This window comes from Chiloscyllium punctatum, chromosome 18 (genome assembly GCF_047496795.1).
Source record: "Chiloscyllium punctatum isolate Juve2018m chromosome 18, sChiPun1.3, whole genome shotgun sequence".
Taxonomy (NCBI): domain Eukaryota; kingdom Metazoa; phylum Chordata; class Chondrichthyes; order Orectolobiformes; family Hemiscylliidae; genus Chiloscyllium; species Chiloscyllium punctatum.
Genome location: NC_092756.1, coordinates 46,120,251 through 46,135,197, shown reverse-complemented (window position 1 = coordinate 46,135,197; position 14,947 = coordinate 46,120,251). Strand labels below are relative to the sequence as shown.

Here is a 14,947-nt window from a genome sequence, read left to right as displayed (position 1 = left end):
CATATAGATCAATGATTCCTATTTACTTGTAGTGTCCGTGATTTAGCAGTGTGCAAATCATACAACAGTTAGTCATGCAATTAACCATGAGGAAGAAAGCTGCATACTGCAGGGAGATATCAAACAATTGGAAATAAAACTGGTGAAAGGGATTCTTTCCAGGGAAGTGGGTGATATGGAAGCAAAATTAAACTTCAAACTAACTGCTCACGCTCCAGTTGTGGCACTCTGCTGTCTCAGCAAGATGCACTGTAGATTGCTGTTATTATAGACGGGAACAAATTTTCCCCTCTGCCCCGCCTTTGACCAGAAACACTGCCAACCTCGTAATTGCTTATGCCTCTAAACCATCATAGAAACACCGTGCATTCTCCGGTTGAGTCACTTGAGCCATCGAGTATCTCTGCGACCTCATTTACATCTTGATTTCAAGTTGGTTATTCGCGACTGCGCCACTCAGTTCCTCTGATTCTGGGGCTGGGAACTGGGACTATGTGGCAGCAGTGGTTACTGCCTTGTGTGGGGAAACTCGTGAAGTAACCGATGTTAAACTGCATTGCTATTGAAGTATACATTTCAACAAAAGCTTGGTAACAACAATGACTGTAGATGCTGGAAAACAGATTCTGGATTAGTGGTGCTGGAAGAGCACAGCAGTTCAGGCAGCATCCGAGGAGCAGTAAAATCGACGTTTCGGGCAAAAGCTCTTCATCACGAATACAGGCAGAGAGCCTGAAGGGTGGAGAGATAAGTGAGAGGAGGGTGGGGGTGGGGAAAAATTAGCATAGAGTACAATAGTGAAGTGGGGGAGGGGATGAAGGTGATAGGTCGGGGGGAGTGTGGAATGGATTGGTGGAATAGATGATAGGACAAGTCAGGACAAGTCATGGGGACAGTGCTGAGCTGAAAGTTTGGAAACGGGGTGAGGTGGGGAAGGGGAAATGAGGAAACTGTTGAAGTCCACATTGATGCCCTGTGGTTGAAGTGTTCCGAGACTAAAGATGAGGCGTTCTTTCTCCAGGTGTCTGGTGGTGAGGGAGCGGCGGTGAAGGAGGCCCAGGACCTCCATGTATTTGGCAGAGTTGGAGGGAGAGTTGTAATTTTGGGCCACAGGACTGTGTGGTTGATTGGTGCGGGTGTCCCAGAGATGTTCCCGAAAGCGCTCTGCTAGGAGGCGCCCAGTCTTCCCAATGTACAGGAGACTGCACCAGGAGCAAGGGATACAATAAATGATATTGGTGGATGTGCAGGTAACAAAAGCTGCACTGTCCCCGGCGTCTTTGATATTTTGGAGAAATCTATTTATCGCAGCCCTCAACACATAAATGATTGAATCAACACAGCCACTGGGGGGATACCTCTGTTAAACGGTCAGACCATTCTGAGTGCCCACATATCTGCTACTGTTCGCTCAGAACTGATATTGTGCATTTGGTGCTCTGCCTAACATTCCTTATAAGACTGAACTTATTGCCTGGGTTCCATGTGTTTGTCTGTGCGTTGCCGTGATCGTATAGTGGTTAGTACTCTGCGTTGTGGCCGCAGTAACCTCGGTTCGAATCCGAGTCGCGGCAGTTGTTGCGCTATGTGTCCCAGTCTTTGTCGAACACAAAGGAATCAGTTGTTTTAAAGTTTTGATTTTCTCCAAGGTGATTTTTTTCCTTCAAGCTCTGCTCGCTCACATCTCTGTGTTTCATATGTCAGAATTCAAATGCATCCGTTCTCAGAGATTTCTTCCCTCCTACGATCACGAACCGAACTTTCCATCCCATCCCCCCATTTAATTTATTTGGAGATGCCGGTGTTGGACTGTGGAGTACAAAGTTAAAAATGACCCAACACCAGGTTATGGTCTTACAGGTTGAATTGATGTACTAGCTTTCGGAGCGCAGCTCTTTCATCGTGTGTTTGCGGAGTCATTTCCTATTTCACTAAGGCATTGCAGAATCTCATACAGACTCTCCCATTGATACCGATCAGACTTTTGGCTGGGGTCAATTTTGCTGGGTGAACGTGCCCCAACCCCACCATCGGGACCTGCAGAACAGTTGATCCATTTGGTTACCACTGTTGTGAGATCAATACTCATGTAGCAGCTTTTACTGATATGGACCAGATATTATTTGGGGGTGGGGGGGGGGGAGGTCAAGCTCAGGAAAATGGCACAGAACAGTATCGGGGGAAGGCGACTTAATTGGATAAGATAAGTTTCACTGCTTTTCTGCGATGGCCGAGCGCTCTTACCACTGAACACTGTTAATTCAGACAGCAGGGACCTGGGTTTGACTCCGACCATGCTAGGTGGTAGAATTGGGATTCAATAAATATCTGGAATTATGAATCTAATAACTCATATATATCCATGTTCAATTGTTGAAAAAAAAACAAAACCATCTGAAATCATTTAAGGAATGAAAATGACATTCTTCCCTGCTCACGCATCCATGTGACTCCAGACTCACGAAAATACGGTTGAGTCTCAACTACCCGCTGTGCAATTAGGGATAGCAATCAATACTGCCGAACCAGCGACGCCCTCATACTGTAACAGAATCGAAAAAAGTCCATTCGGCTCTAGCTAGATTACTGTGTGCAGTTCTTCAATTCAGAGTACTGCATGGATGTGATCACACTGAGAAAGTTGCAGTAGAGATTCACTGGGATATTGTCTGGGCTGAAGAGTTTCAGTTGTGAGGAGAGATTGGACAGACTGGGGTTATTTGTCGCTGAGCAGAGGAGATTGGAGAAGACATGACTGAGATGTACTAAATACTGAGGGATATGGATAGGATAGACTGAAAGAAGCTTTTGTAATTGATGGAGGGATCGAACACTGGGGCCAAGAGACTTCGAGAAAAGGCAGATAGGTTTGATTAAATTTGCAGAAAGGGTCAGAGGGGCGGAAATCATTCTAACCTTAAAAAAAATTGAGATGTTAAATTGTGATGCCAAAACATGTAAGATTATGGGCTAAACGATGTAAAACCTGATTCAGGTCGTTCAGCAGTTGTGTTGGGCAAGTGCGGCCACAACAGGCTGAAGGGCCTCCTTCGATGTTGTCTTCCTCCACAGTATCGTGGTTAGTGTCCCCGCCTGTCACAGGGTTCAATTCTCCGCTGGGGGATCGTCAAGGTTTTAAACCTGTCGCTCTGTTCCCCAGTGAAGGTTATTAATGTCTGGCCTTCCATTCTTGATGGAACATGTCACAGGAAGGACAGTGCTGTCTGAATCAGCTGGGGAAGGACTGCAGCTCCTGGGGAGAGAGAGTGTCAGTGAAAGTGCAAATACGTAACTTCTGCAAACTGCACATTGTGTTTCTGTTGCAATGAAAACCATTATATAGAGTTGTTCCTGACTGATATGTTTATTTAAAGCAGGAATTTGAGGAAAAAAAAAAGAGTAAACCCATTCAGATCTGAGTGAAGAAACATTTCCAGCAGAACTACTGAGGTTGTACAGCGTAGAACCGCGTTTGGATGCATTGAATTCGGGTTGGTGGGCCCAGTGTGCCTTCACTGGGCCGAGTTGCCAGTGAGTAAAGCCATTACACATGATACAGATAGTGGTCAATGTGATGGTAAATTTGCTCAGTGGTTCGCACTGTTCTTAGGTCTGTAGGTTAGGTGGATTAGCCATGTTAAATTGCGCTGATGTGTACAGGAAGTGAATTCAGTAAGTTAAGTGAATTAGTCATGGGTAACGCAGTGATAAGGTGAGCAGTCACACGATGCCAGGTTTTATTCCAAAAGGTTTATTTTAAATCACAAGCCAGAGGCCTGCGGGGATAGAGACGAGAGCTTGGTATGGTTAAGATGCTGTTCAGATTCTCCCTACAGACCCGATTGACTGAATTGTACTTTCTGCCTTATAGGGAATCTGTGATTCTATCAGAGAGGACACTGCCAGCGTTTACTGGGCTGCTAAGACATTAGAGACGATTCTGACGGCCTTTAGTGGGGATGGAATTTTATTTATTTGTGTGTTGGAAAATTTGAAACTAAACCAAGGAAAACCGAATGGAAGTTTTCCAGATGATATGAGGTTTGGAGGGAGTAAATAGGTGGTAGATTCACCCTTTCAAGTTCATAAATTTCTGAAAGTCAAGATTTCAAAACCATCGATGTAGGACAAAGAAATAATGGGAGCAGAATTTCTGTCACTCAGAGAATCAGTTTCCAAAATATTTGGAAAGGCACATTTAGAGACACGCAAGCAGTGAGTTTCACCATGAGAGAGACAGCGTGTGGCCATGTAAAAGTGTAAAGGAGGGTGTCGGGGGTAGAAGGTGCGAGGAAACAATATCAAATTTGGACGACTTCAGATGCAAATAAATATTGGAAACGAATGCAGCTGAGTAAGATTCAGCAAAAAAAACTCAGAGTTTTTAAAGATGTATATTATATTCCACATGAAGCATGAGAAATGGAACTGAGCAGATTTTGTATATTGTCAAGGAAAGTTATTCCATAATGAATAGGAAGTGACCCGTCTCTTAGAGATCGATTTCCTGCTTTAATCGGATGCCATAAAGATGGGAGGACGATCGCCATGATGTTGGGGTCATTTGACACCCATTGAAATCTGCCAACATATCTGAGCATCAAAACTGGCATCTCGGTTTGTAGTTCAACCTTCTGTTTTTCTCATCAGTATTTTCTTTAAGCTGAAATAAATTCTGAGCAAAATTGAACACAACATTAAGCGTTCCAATCATATAAATCCAATTCACTTCAGATCATTGGAATGAACAGAGTGAAGTTGCAACAAAATTAATAAAATGAAACGAACAAAACTTCATTTCCGGGAATTTTACCCAGTTCAGGTTCAGTCATATGAGAAAGACCATCAAGCTAAAACATCACCTTCACTTCTCTCTCCGTATATACTTCTTCACTTCTTCAGAGAGAAACTGTCTGAAGAAATTATGCGTCAAGACGAAATGTGCATGTGAATGTGACGGGAATTTCATGTTTGCTGGGTCATTCTGAGAGAGTTCCGACTCGAAATAAATCAAGGACAAGGTTTTCCTTCCAAGGACGAGGTCAATCCCTTGGATTTTGCTGGTATTATTATTCCGCTGAAAGCAGAAACATCATGGTGTGAATTCGATTCCTGTCAGGGAATTTCTCATCCCCGAGGTTCACCATATGTGATCTTGATGTGGTTACATGTGAGCCCCATTGCAATGGGCTGAGGGGCCCAGAGGTTAAGGCGACGTGTTGCTCTTCCATTGGGCATGTGTGGATTTGAATCCTACTCTGGCTGTTACTTCCATCATAAGCAGATGTGGTTTCCCTTTGTGCCTCGCATCTTTCGGATACTTTGGGTGGAAATCTTGCTCTTGCCCTTCAGTGCACCAGAGATTTGTGATAAATCGATACTTCATCAAAGTCGAAGTAGAGCAATTTGGTTCTGTTGTAAGTTACATTGGGATAATGAAAAGGAGGTCAAACGTTTCTTTTCTCCTTTCATTCCATCTTGACTTTCAATGAATTTACATCGAATGAAAGTGAAACAAATAAGGAGAGATTGGGTGCAATAGTTTAACCAGTGGGATTGTGAATTTTAATGTAATTCTCCACACAAAGCTCTGATCAGTATTTCCAACTGCCAATTGAATTGGAACAGCAGGAAACTTTTCCAATGAAACGAATATTTCATTCTTTCACAACCTTTTGCTGTGCGAATCATACCGCGATCCATCATCCAGCGTGATCACCAAGTTGGCAACAATATTAGATCCACCAATTTTCTTTAGCAATCACAACATCTGCACATACCCATCTGCGGTGTGCCCATTGCCATTTGTTGTCTCCAGGCCACAGCACATTTCTTGTTCATGAACTTATGAGCCTAGTTCCTGATCTGTCTGATTAGCTTGAAAAAACTTTTCTTTTACTTCATCCCACCCTTTCAGAATTCTAAAGATATCAATAAAATAAGGCGTTAGACTAAATGATGTAGGATTGGAAGTCGGCCATTCAGCCCATCGAGTCTGCTCCACCATTCAACGAACTAATGGCTGATCTGATAATCCTCAACTGCATTCTCCAGCATTGCCTCGACAAAGCTTCATCGCCTTTCTGGTTAAATATCTGTCTGGCACAGTTTTAAAATACACAACAACTCAGCCCCAACAACAATTTCGGCAAGGAGTTCCACCGATTCACTGGATCCTGAGCAATGAAATTACTCCTCATTTCTGAATTAAATCGGCAATATCTAATTCTGAGTTTATGTCCTCTGGTGCTCTCCTCATACAGAGGGTGAACCACCTGCCCGTAACTACCCCCTGTCAAGATCCCATGAATATTGAACGTTTATAAATATTATTATGTGATTATAGAGCTCCCCACCCTCTCCTTTGTTTCAAGGAGAATAATCCCAGCCTAACCAATCATTCCACGAAGCTCCATTTTCTCCAGTGTTGAAAAAATGTTCATTTATCTCTGCTGTCCCCTGTCGCGTCCTTACATATTATTAAGGCAGGTGGAGACGTTTATGTAAAGAAACGGTTGAAATTTCAAGAACAGACGGCAATTGGATTTGAAATCAGTCAGCGACTGGAATCAGATTGGTCCACACAAGGCCGAAATAGAGTAATGATCACTCTGACAAATGAGAATTTAATCATATCTCATTGACATTCAATAACTTTACTGTCAACAAATTACCCCATGTAATCGTCCACAGAGCTATTATTTCGGGGAAAAAGCTGATAGAAACAGGCGACCTAAACACTTTGACAACAATAACATGTTCTTGAGACATTTTTTGATTATAAACTCAACTCATTGTTCTGTGAATCCTACATCGTTTGCAAGGCACAAATGAGACGTGGAATATTACTCTCTCCATTTGCCTTGATGGGTGTAACTTCAATAACACTTAAGGAACTGGACACCGTCCACGACAATGCAGTCACTTGAGTGTATCCTCTTCAACACCTGCAATATTCATTCCCCTCACCGCTAAGGCACAATTGCAGCAGAGTGCACCAACTATAAGATGCACCGGAGTAAGTCATTCGGGCATGTTTGACAACCTTCAAAGCTCAACAGCTGTACTGACTATAAGGACAAGATTGGAAGATGCAACAAATCACCACCATTTTCAAGTTACCCTCCAAGGCCCATTGCTACCTGACTTGGAAAGGAATCAGTGAGAAACTCATTGGTGAAACGGTCTTGATGGGCAAAGTTGCATACTTCAGCCTTCCATCTTTTATCTTACAATTTTAAGAAAAATGTTGATTTATGCCGTGACCAGCCTTGTGCTCAGTCCTTTAGCTGTTCCCTAAAATGATCGTTGCTAACATTCTGCTATCATCCACAGCCTGTGGTCAACAATAGTAAATATCCGAAAACCCTCTCAATCAACTGACTCCCCTCAAGATTAGAGTGGTGTTGGAGAAGCACAGCAGGTCCGGCAGCATCTGAGGAGCAGGAAAAAATGGACGTTTCAGGCAAAAGTTTCAGGAATGAGTCTGGGATCACATGGAATTAAGAGATAAATGGGAAGGGTGTGGGGCTGGGGAGAAGGTAGCTGAGAGTGCTGTAAGTGGATGCAGGTGGGGGATGAATATGATATGCCAGAGAAGTAGGTGGAGTGGATAGGTGGGAATGAAATGCACAGGTGGGACAAGTCAGGCGGACGGTGTTGAGCTGGAAGGTGGGAACTGGGGTAAGGTAGGGGGAGGTGAAATGAAGTCCAAATTGTTGCCGTGGGGTTGAAGGGTCCCGAGGCGGATGATGAGGCTTTCTTCCTCGAGGAATCGGGTCGTGAGGCAATGGCGATACAGGACCTTCATGTCCTCGGGAGAGTGGGAGGAGGAATTGAAATGTTTGGCCATGGAGCACTGGGGTTGATTCTTGCGGGTATCCTGGATATATTCTCTGAAGTGTTGTGTGAGAACACATCTTCTCTCTCCAACTTAGAGGAGACCGCATCGGGAGGACTGTATACAAGAAATGGCATGTGTGGAAGTGCAGGAGAAACTTTGATGGATGTGGAAGCCTCCATTAGAGCCTTGGACAGAGGTGAGGAGGTAGATGTGGGTGCAGGTTTTGCAATTCGCGCAGTGACAGGGAAATTTACATTTCCCTCCCCACCCCTGTCCACTTTTCACAAAGACTGTTTCCTCCATGACTACCTAGTCAAGTCCACGCCCTCCAATGACCCACCCTCCCCTCGCGGCACCTTCCCCTGCCACCACAGGAATTGCAAAACCTGCACCCACATCTTCCCTCTCACATCTTTCCAAGGCTCCAATGAGTTATCCACAACCAGCAAATGTGCATGTGCACTTCCACACATGTCATTTATTGCATTTGTTGCTCGCGATGTGGTCTCGTCTACATTGGGGCCAACAGACACATTATCGGAGAGAACTTCAGAGAACATTTCCAGGACACTCGCAACATTCAACGCCAACGCCCCATGACCAAAAACATCAATTACCACTCACCTCCACCGACTCTCCCAAGGACATGCAGTTCCTGGGTCTCCTCCACCGCCATTCCCTCTCCACCAATCGACAGACCATCCAGCTCTGGACCCTCAACCCCAGGGCATCAACGTGGTCTTCACCAGTTTCCTCATCTACCCATGGCCACCTTATCCGAGTTCCAACTTTCTAACTTGGCACCATCCTTCTGACCTGTCCCACCTGTCTAACTTCCTTTCCACCTATCCGCTCCACCCTCTTCTTCGACCTATCACCTTTAACCCGATCTCTATCCACCTCTTGCACTCTCAACTAAATTCTTCCCAGACCCAATCCTCCCGTTTATCTCTCCACCATCGAGGCTCCCAGCTTTATTCCTGATGAAGGGCGTTTGCCCGAAACGTTTTTTTTTTCTGCAAGTCGGATGCTGCCTGACCTGCTGTGCTTCTTCAGGACCACTCTAATCTTGATTCTGATTTCTAGCACCTGCAGTACGCACTTCCGTCCATCTGATCCCCCTGTCCATTGATCTTAAATAGGCCGTTGCTAAAGTTCCAGCATCATTTCCCTGCTCTTATATTCCCATCTGCGGTCAAGAACAGAAAGTATCTCCAACCTATCGAGACCACTTGATCCCTTGACCAATCACCTTCAAACATTCGTGAATGTCTACTCCAATTCACTTTTATTACTTTAAACCACTCTGTATTCACACTTTTCTAATTGTGCGTCCTCAGATTCATTATCACTCACTTCACTGGATTGAATTCCATTCCGCACATTTTCTTGCCAATTGTTTCCAATCTCCCTGCAGTCTATAGCTCGCTTCCTCATGGTTAACGACATGACTAATTGTTACCTGATTTGCAAACTGCTAAATGAAGGCCACGACAAATAAGTATAAATCATTAACCTATATGAGAAAACAATCGAACTCATAGAAGCCATGGTTCATAAGATTGCAGAGGACAGCAGAATTGGAGACTGTAAAGAAGGTGATCTAAGATTCCAGAAGGGCCTTAATCCATTGCGTCTTTGGGCTGAAAAATGTCACATGAAGTTCAATCTGGATAAATGGAAGGTATTGCATTTTGCTACATCAAATAAGAGTAGGGCTTATACAATTAATGATCCGGCGTCGCATCGTGTTATGGAACACAGAGGCCAGGAATGCAAGTACATAATTAATTTTAGTTTGCTTCATATATAGACAGAATGGTTAAAAAATGTCATCTCGCCTTCGTTGCTCAGTCCTTTGAGCGTAGGGGTTGGTACGTTATGATGAAGTTGAATAGGACATTGGGTGATGCGTCTTCTGGAATACTGTGTCCAGTTCTTGCCGCCCAGTAAAAGCAAGGAAATTGTTTGGCTGGAGTAGGTTTAGAACAGGTATACCAGCCTATGGCTAGTGGGGAAGGTTTGTGTTATAACGAAAGGTTGGATAGGCTGAGAATATTTTCTCTGTAGCACTGGAGGTTGAAAGGCGACGTGAGAGAAATGTAAAAATTATTGAGAGTTCGGCTAGAGTTAACTGTAACTGTCTTTTCTCCAAGGAGGGGGGACTTCAAGACGAGAGGGCAAATGTTTAAAGTGAAAAGACGGATTTAACATTAGACATGAGAGGCATTTTTAACAGAGGATGGTTTAAGTGTGCAATTCACTTCCTGAGGCAGTGATGAATGAAAGTACATTTGCAATATTTACAGGCTATTTGGATCGATAAATGAATTGGAAAGTATCAGTGCGATTAACAAAAGCTATTCATTCATGCCTAGTACATAATTTATTGCCCAGAGGGAAGATCAGAATCAACCATGATATTATGGACCTGGAGTCACATACCAGCCAGACATAGACGACAAGCAACATGAATTCGACTGGGACAACACTACCATTATAGGGCAAGCCAAACAGAGAACAGCCAGCGAATTCCTAGAGGCATGGCACTCATCCACAAACTCTATCAACAAACACATCGACCTGGACCCAATATACCAGCCACTACAGTGGACAGCTCGAACTCACAACCGGAAGCGGCAGAGACAGGCCAGTATAAATGCCGGATGAAACAGCACAGAAGCGCTTCACAGGAGGCTCTCAAGCACTGAGGATGTCACCTAGACAGGGGATGAAACGTTTGCAAGTCAAATTCCCAGCTCGGCGAACAAAACCACAACAACGAGCACCCGAGCTACAAATCTTCTCCCAAACTTTGAGTTTCCTTCCCTGTCAGGCATGAGTGAATCAGATCTACAACAACTGATTCAACATCATCATTAGACTCCAGGAATTTATTTGAATAAAATTCCAGCATCTGCATTGCCAGGGTTTGAACGCGTGTCCACAGAATTATATCTGGACATCCATATTAACAATGCAGTAATAATATCACAAGGGCATTATTTAACCTCCGCAGTTACAAGAGCCATCAGATGCGACTCGTCTAGTTTGGCATTATGTTCAGTATGAGCTGGTAGGACGGAAAGGCCTGTTATCATGCTGTGTGAGTCTATGACTTTGACGCTATGAAACTGGCAGCTGGTTGGGATTAACAGCAGCATTGACAGTTTAATTGATCTCCTTCTGGGATATGTAATCTTGTTAGTTACTCTGGAGGTTCTTCTGCTCATTGAGCCCTTCCCATTCACGGGACGGTTGAATAGTCTGTCCTCAGTTTGACTGAGTAGTTGAGTTTCCACTTCAGCAGGTAATTGAATCCCGCATTGCGCTGGTTTCTCTGTGATATCAGTGTCATTGTATATACCCAGGATGAACGATTGGTTCAAATCATGTCCATGCAGACGCAAGTCCCGTTGTCCATGTTGTGAATGTGTTTTTATTCTTCCTGATATACCCACAGGGTGTGGATGTGGCTGGTCAGGACAGTAGTTGTTGTTCTTCCTGATTCGCTGCTGCCTCGCTGCACAAAAGGTATGGATTCGATCCCAGTCTCGTGTGACTGTGTGCAGTTTGCACATTCTCTCTTTGATTGTGTGAGTTTCCTTCCACAAGGTGTGCAGGTTACTGGGATCAGCCATGGGAAATGAAGGGGAACAGAATAGGTATGGAGTGTGGGTCTGATAGGATGTGCTTCAGAGGGATAGTGTCCCACACGGTCGTCATTCTCGGATTAAAGGTCAGCTATTTTGTTCAGGTCCTGGAGACACAAGTAGGCAGGATTGCGTCAAGCTGGTAGCATCCCCTGTATAAGGGTCATGCATGAATGGGATTGCAGGAAATTAAAGACATGTTCTCTGTTCCTGAGGTCAGGCTTCCATTCCAGGTTTTATTCATCGAACTTTAACATTACCAGTTCCGTATGTGAGTTCCCAAGGATGACTAGTTTATTATAAAACCACAACACTACCTTCTCCAGGTTGCAGTATTTATTGGAAACAAGAAGCTGATTCTCAGCTGATGCGAAAAAAAGCAGATGCCAATGTCAAAACCAATGATCCAAATAGGAAAATGAAATTTCGAACCTTCCCACCCCAATGTTAAAGTCTCCACACGCTTTAGATGCGCCAACATGTCTCAGCAACATGTACTGTTTATGGTCATAATATTATAAATGGGGGCAAGTATTCCCTTCCACCCCGCTTTTGACCAGGAGGTGTCCCAACCTCGGTTATACATGCGCCTCTCTCCTGTCATTCCATCCCAGTTTCCAATTGGATCTTCATGCATGCTTCACAGAGTTTCTCTGATTCCGGATCTGGAACTGGGATTATGTGTGATTGCAAGCAGCAATTGGTCCTGCCTTGTGTTGGTAAAGTGATGAAGTAGCCGATGTTCAAATATAATGCTATTGAAGCATACGTTTCAACAATATTCTGCACTCTTCCAAGAGTTTGGAGAGATTCATTAATCCCATTCTCCTGTACTCTCATTCATGGAATCTCCACAGTCGCTGGGGACGCTAAAGTTAAAGATTCGGTTCATGCTGCATTCCCACATGCCTGTCGCTAAGTCCTGATAATGTACATTCACCCTGACATTTCCTCTGCTACCATCCGAGTTGCAGTTTGTAAGCATGCTCTGTGGAGTGCTGTAACCGTTTCGCAGTTCGTATTCTGCGTTGTGATTGCAGCGACCTCGGCTCGAATTCACATCATGGCGGTCAGTTCTCTCAAAGTTTTACTTTTGGTGAAAAACGGACAGAAATTAGTCGTTATTACAAGATAATATTCTCCGAGGGGATGATCTGTTTTCCATTGAATTTTGTTATCCGATATTTCTCCGTTTCATGTATCAGGATTTAAACCCAAAAGTCCTCGAAGATGTCTCTCCCTCGCACTCTCCCTAGCTCTCTTTTCTGTCCCTCGTCCCATTTGACTGAGGCATTGCACAATCTAACATACACTTGCACGTTGGTACCATCCAGTCTGTGCCGTTGCAATCACTGTTGCCACAATCTCTTCGTTGGCACCTTCAAATCATTCAATCTGTTTGGATATCGTGGCTGTGAGATCAATTCTCTTTTATCAGCTTTTACTGACATGGACCAGAGATTATTGCAGCGTGAGGCTCAATAAAAGGGCATAGGGAATAACTGGGGAAAAGAGACTCTATTGGAAAACATCCCCCATGAGGGCTTTCTGCGATAGCCTAGTGGTATTATCGCTGGATTGTTAACACAGCAAAGCCAGGTAATGTTCAGTGGAGACGGGTTGGATTCCCACCACACCACGACGATGATAGTATGTGAATGCAATAAATGCCTAGAATTAAGAATACGTTGTCTGAAAAACCCATCTGTTTCACTGACGTCCTTGAGGGAAGGAAACTACCGCCCTTATCTGGTCTGGCGTTCACGTGACTCCAGACCGGAAGGCAATAAATGCTGCAGTTCCACCCCCGATGCTGTTACAGAATGGAAATATGTTAATTCAGCTCAGTGCTAGAATTGTCCAGGGATGAGATCGCACTGGGAAAATTGCAGGATAGATTCACTCGGATAGTGTCGAGGCTGAAGAGTTTCAGTCATGAAGGGAGACAGGACAAACTGGGGTTGTTTGTCACCGTGCAGAGGGGTTTGTGAGGGGTATAGATAAGGTAGACTGAAAGAAGCGTTTCCCATCGATGGAAAAAACGGTCACAGGGGGGCGAAATTTAATGAGAAAGACAGAAACATTTAAGTAGATGTGGAGAACATCGGTTTAGGCCGGCGGGTGTTGAAATTTGCAACACCCTGTCTGTAAGGGTCAGAGAGACAGCAACCCTTATAACCTGAAGGAATATGCACATGTGAATATGTTCTGCCAATACCTGTAAGGTTATGGGCTAAACCATTCGGGTCGTTAAGTAGTTGCTTTTGACAAATGCAACCACAACGGGCTGAAGTGTCTCCTTTGAAACGGTTGTCATTGCTAGTATAGTGGTTAGTGTCGCTGTATGTTATGTGGGAGTTAGGAGCTCAATTCCTCGCTGGGGCACTCTAAATGCTTTAAAACTGACGCTCCGTTTCCAAGTGCGGGTTATGAATGGCTGTCCTTCCATTCTCCATGGGAACTGTCACAGAAAGGACAGTGCTTTCTGAATCAGCGTGGGGAAGGTCTGTAGCTCCTGGCGGGACAGAGTGTCAATGAAAGTGCAAACACGTGACTTCCGCAACCTGCACCTTGTGTCTGTACTGGAGTCTAAACCATTTAATAAAAAGAAGGAGGAAGCTGAGGAAGAAACAGGGTAAACCTAATCAGATGTGAGCGCAGAAACATTTTCCGCAGCATCATGAGGAAAACTTACAAACGGCTCTGAGAAAGAGTTTGTCTTTCAGAACTGTTAGTACACAAAGATGTTTTTTGTTCCACTCAAGCCCTTAAGAAATTGAATAACAATTTAACTAGGACTTGAAATGTTAGAACACACCAGGCGATGAGTCACGTGCTGTAAACTGTGTTTACAAGCCACATGTTTGATAATTGATAATGATGCAATAGGCTGATGGACCATTCGCCATGCTTTTAAAACTTCAATGACTGTCATTTTTCAACTGAACCAAATAGGCAAAAATAAAGTCATCAAGACAAGTACCAAGGATTGCATATGTCGTCCTTGGTGCGAAAGTGCTGAAATGCAGCTGTCTCACTGCTATTTCCCAATGTTGATTTCCAATCAGGGAAAAAAAATTGTTGTTCCTTATGGAAATCTTAAATTTAACATGAATTCCTGACATTACAAAACAGCAAAGGTAGCAGTTCTGTCATTTCAGTGAGAATTTCATATCAGAGATGAAATCAAATGGGAAGAAACGCTGAAATAAGTTGCCTTTGCCTGCTGAGACTCAGTACTACAAAATGATCCTTATCGAAACATAGAGGTATTTTCAAGGATTTAATAAGTTGGATGCAGAAAGTTTAGTTCTGTGACCAGAGCACGTCGTATCGAATGAATTGGAGATGCCGGTTTTGGACTGGGGTATGCAAATTTGAAAATCACACAACCCCAGTTTCTAGTTCAACAGGTTTAATTGGAAGTACTAGCTTTCGGAGCACTGCTCAT

The 14,947-nt window shown here is 43.9% G+C and overlaps 1 non-coding gene across 1 annotated transcript; it reads left to right on the top strand.

Annotated features, from left to right (window-relative positions):
• The first annotated feature begins 1,502 nt into the window (after window positions 1–1,502).
• On the top strand, window positions 1,503–1,574 carry trnah-gug (transfer RNA histidin (anticodon GUG)). Its single transcript has one exon. It is a non-coding gene; the product is annotated as a tRNA-His (tRNA).
• The last annotated feature ends 13,373 nt before the right edge of the window (window positions 1,575–14,947 follow it).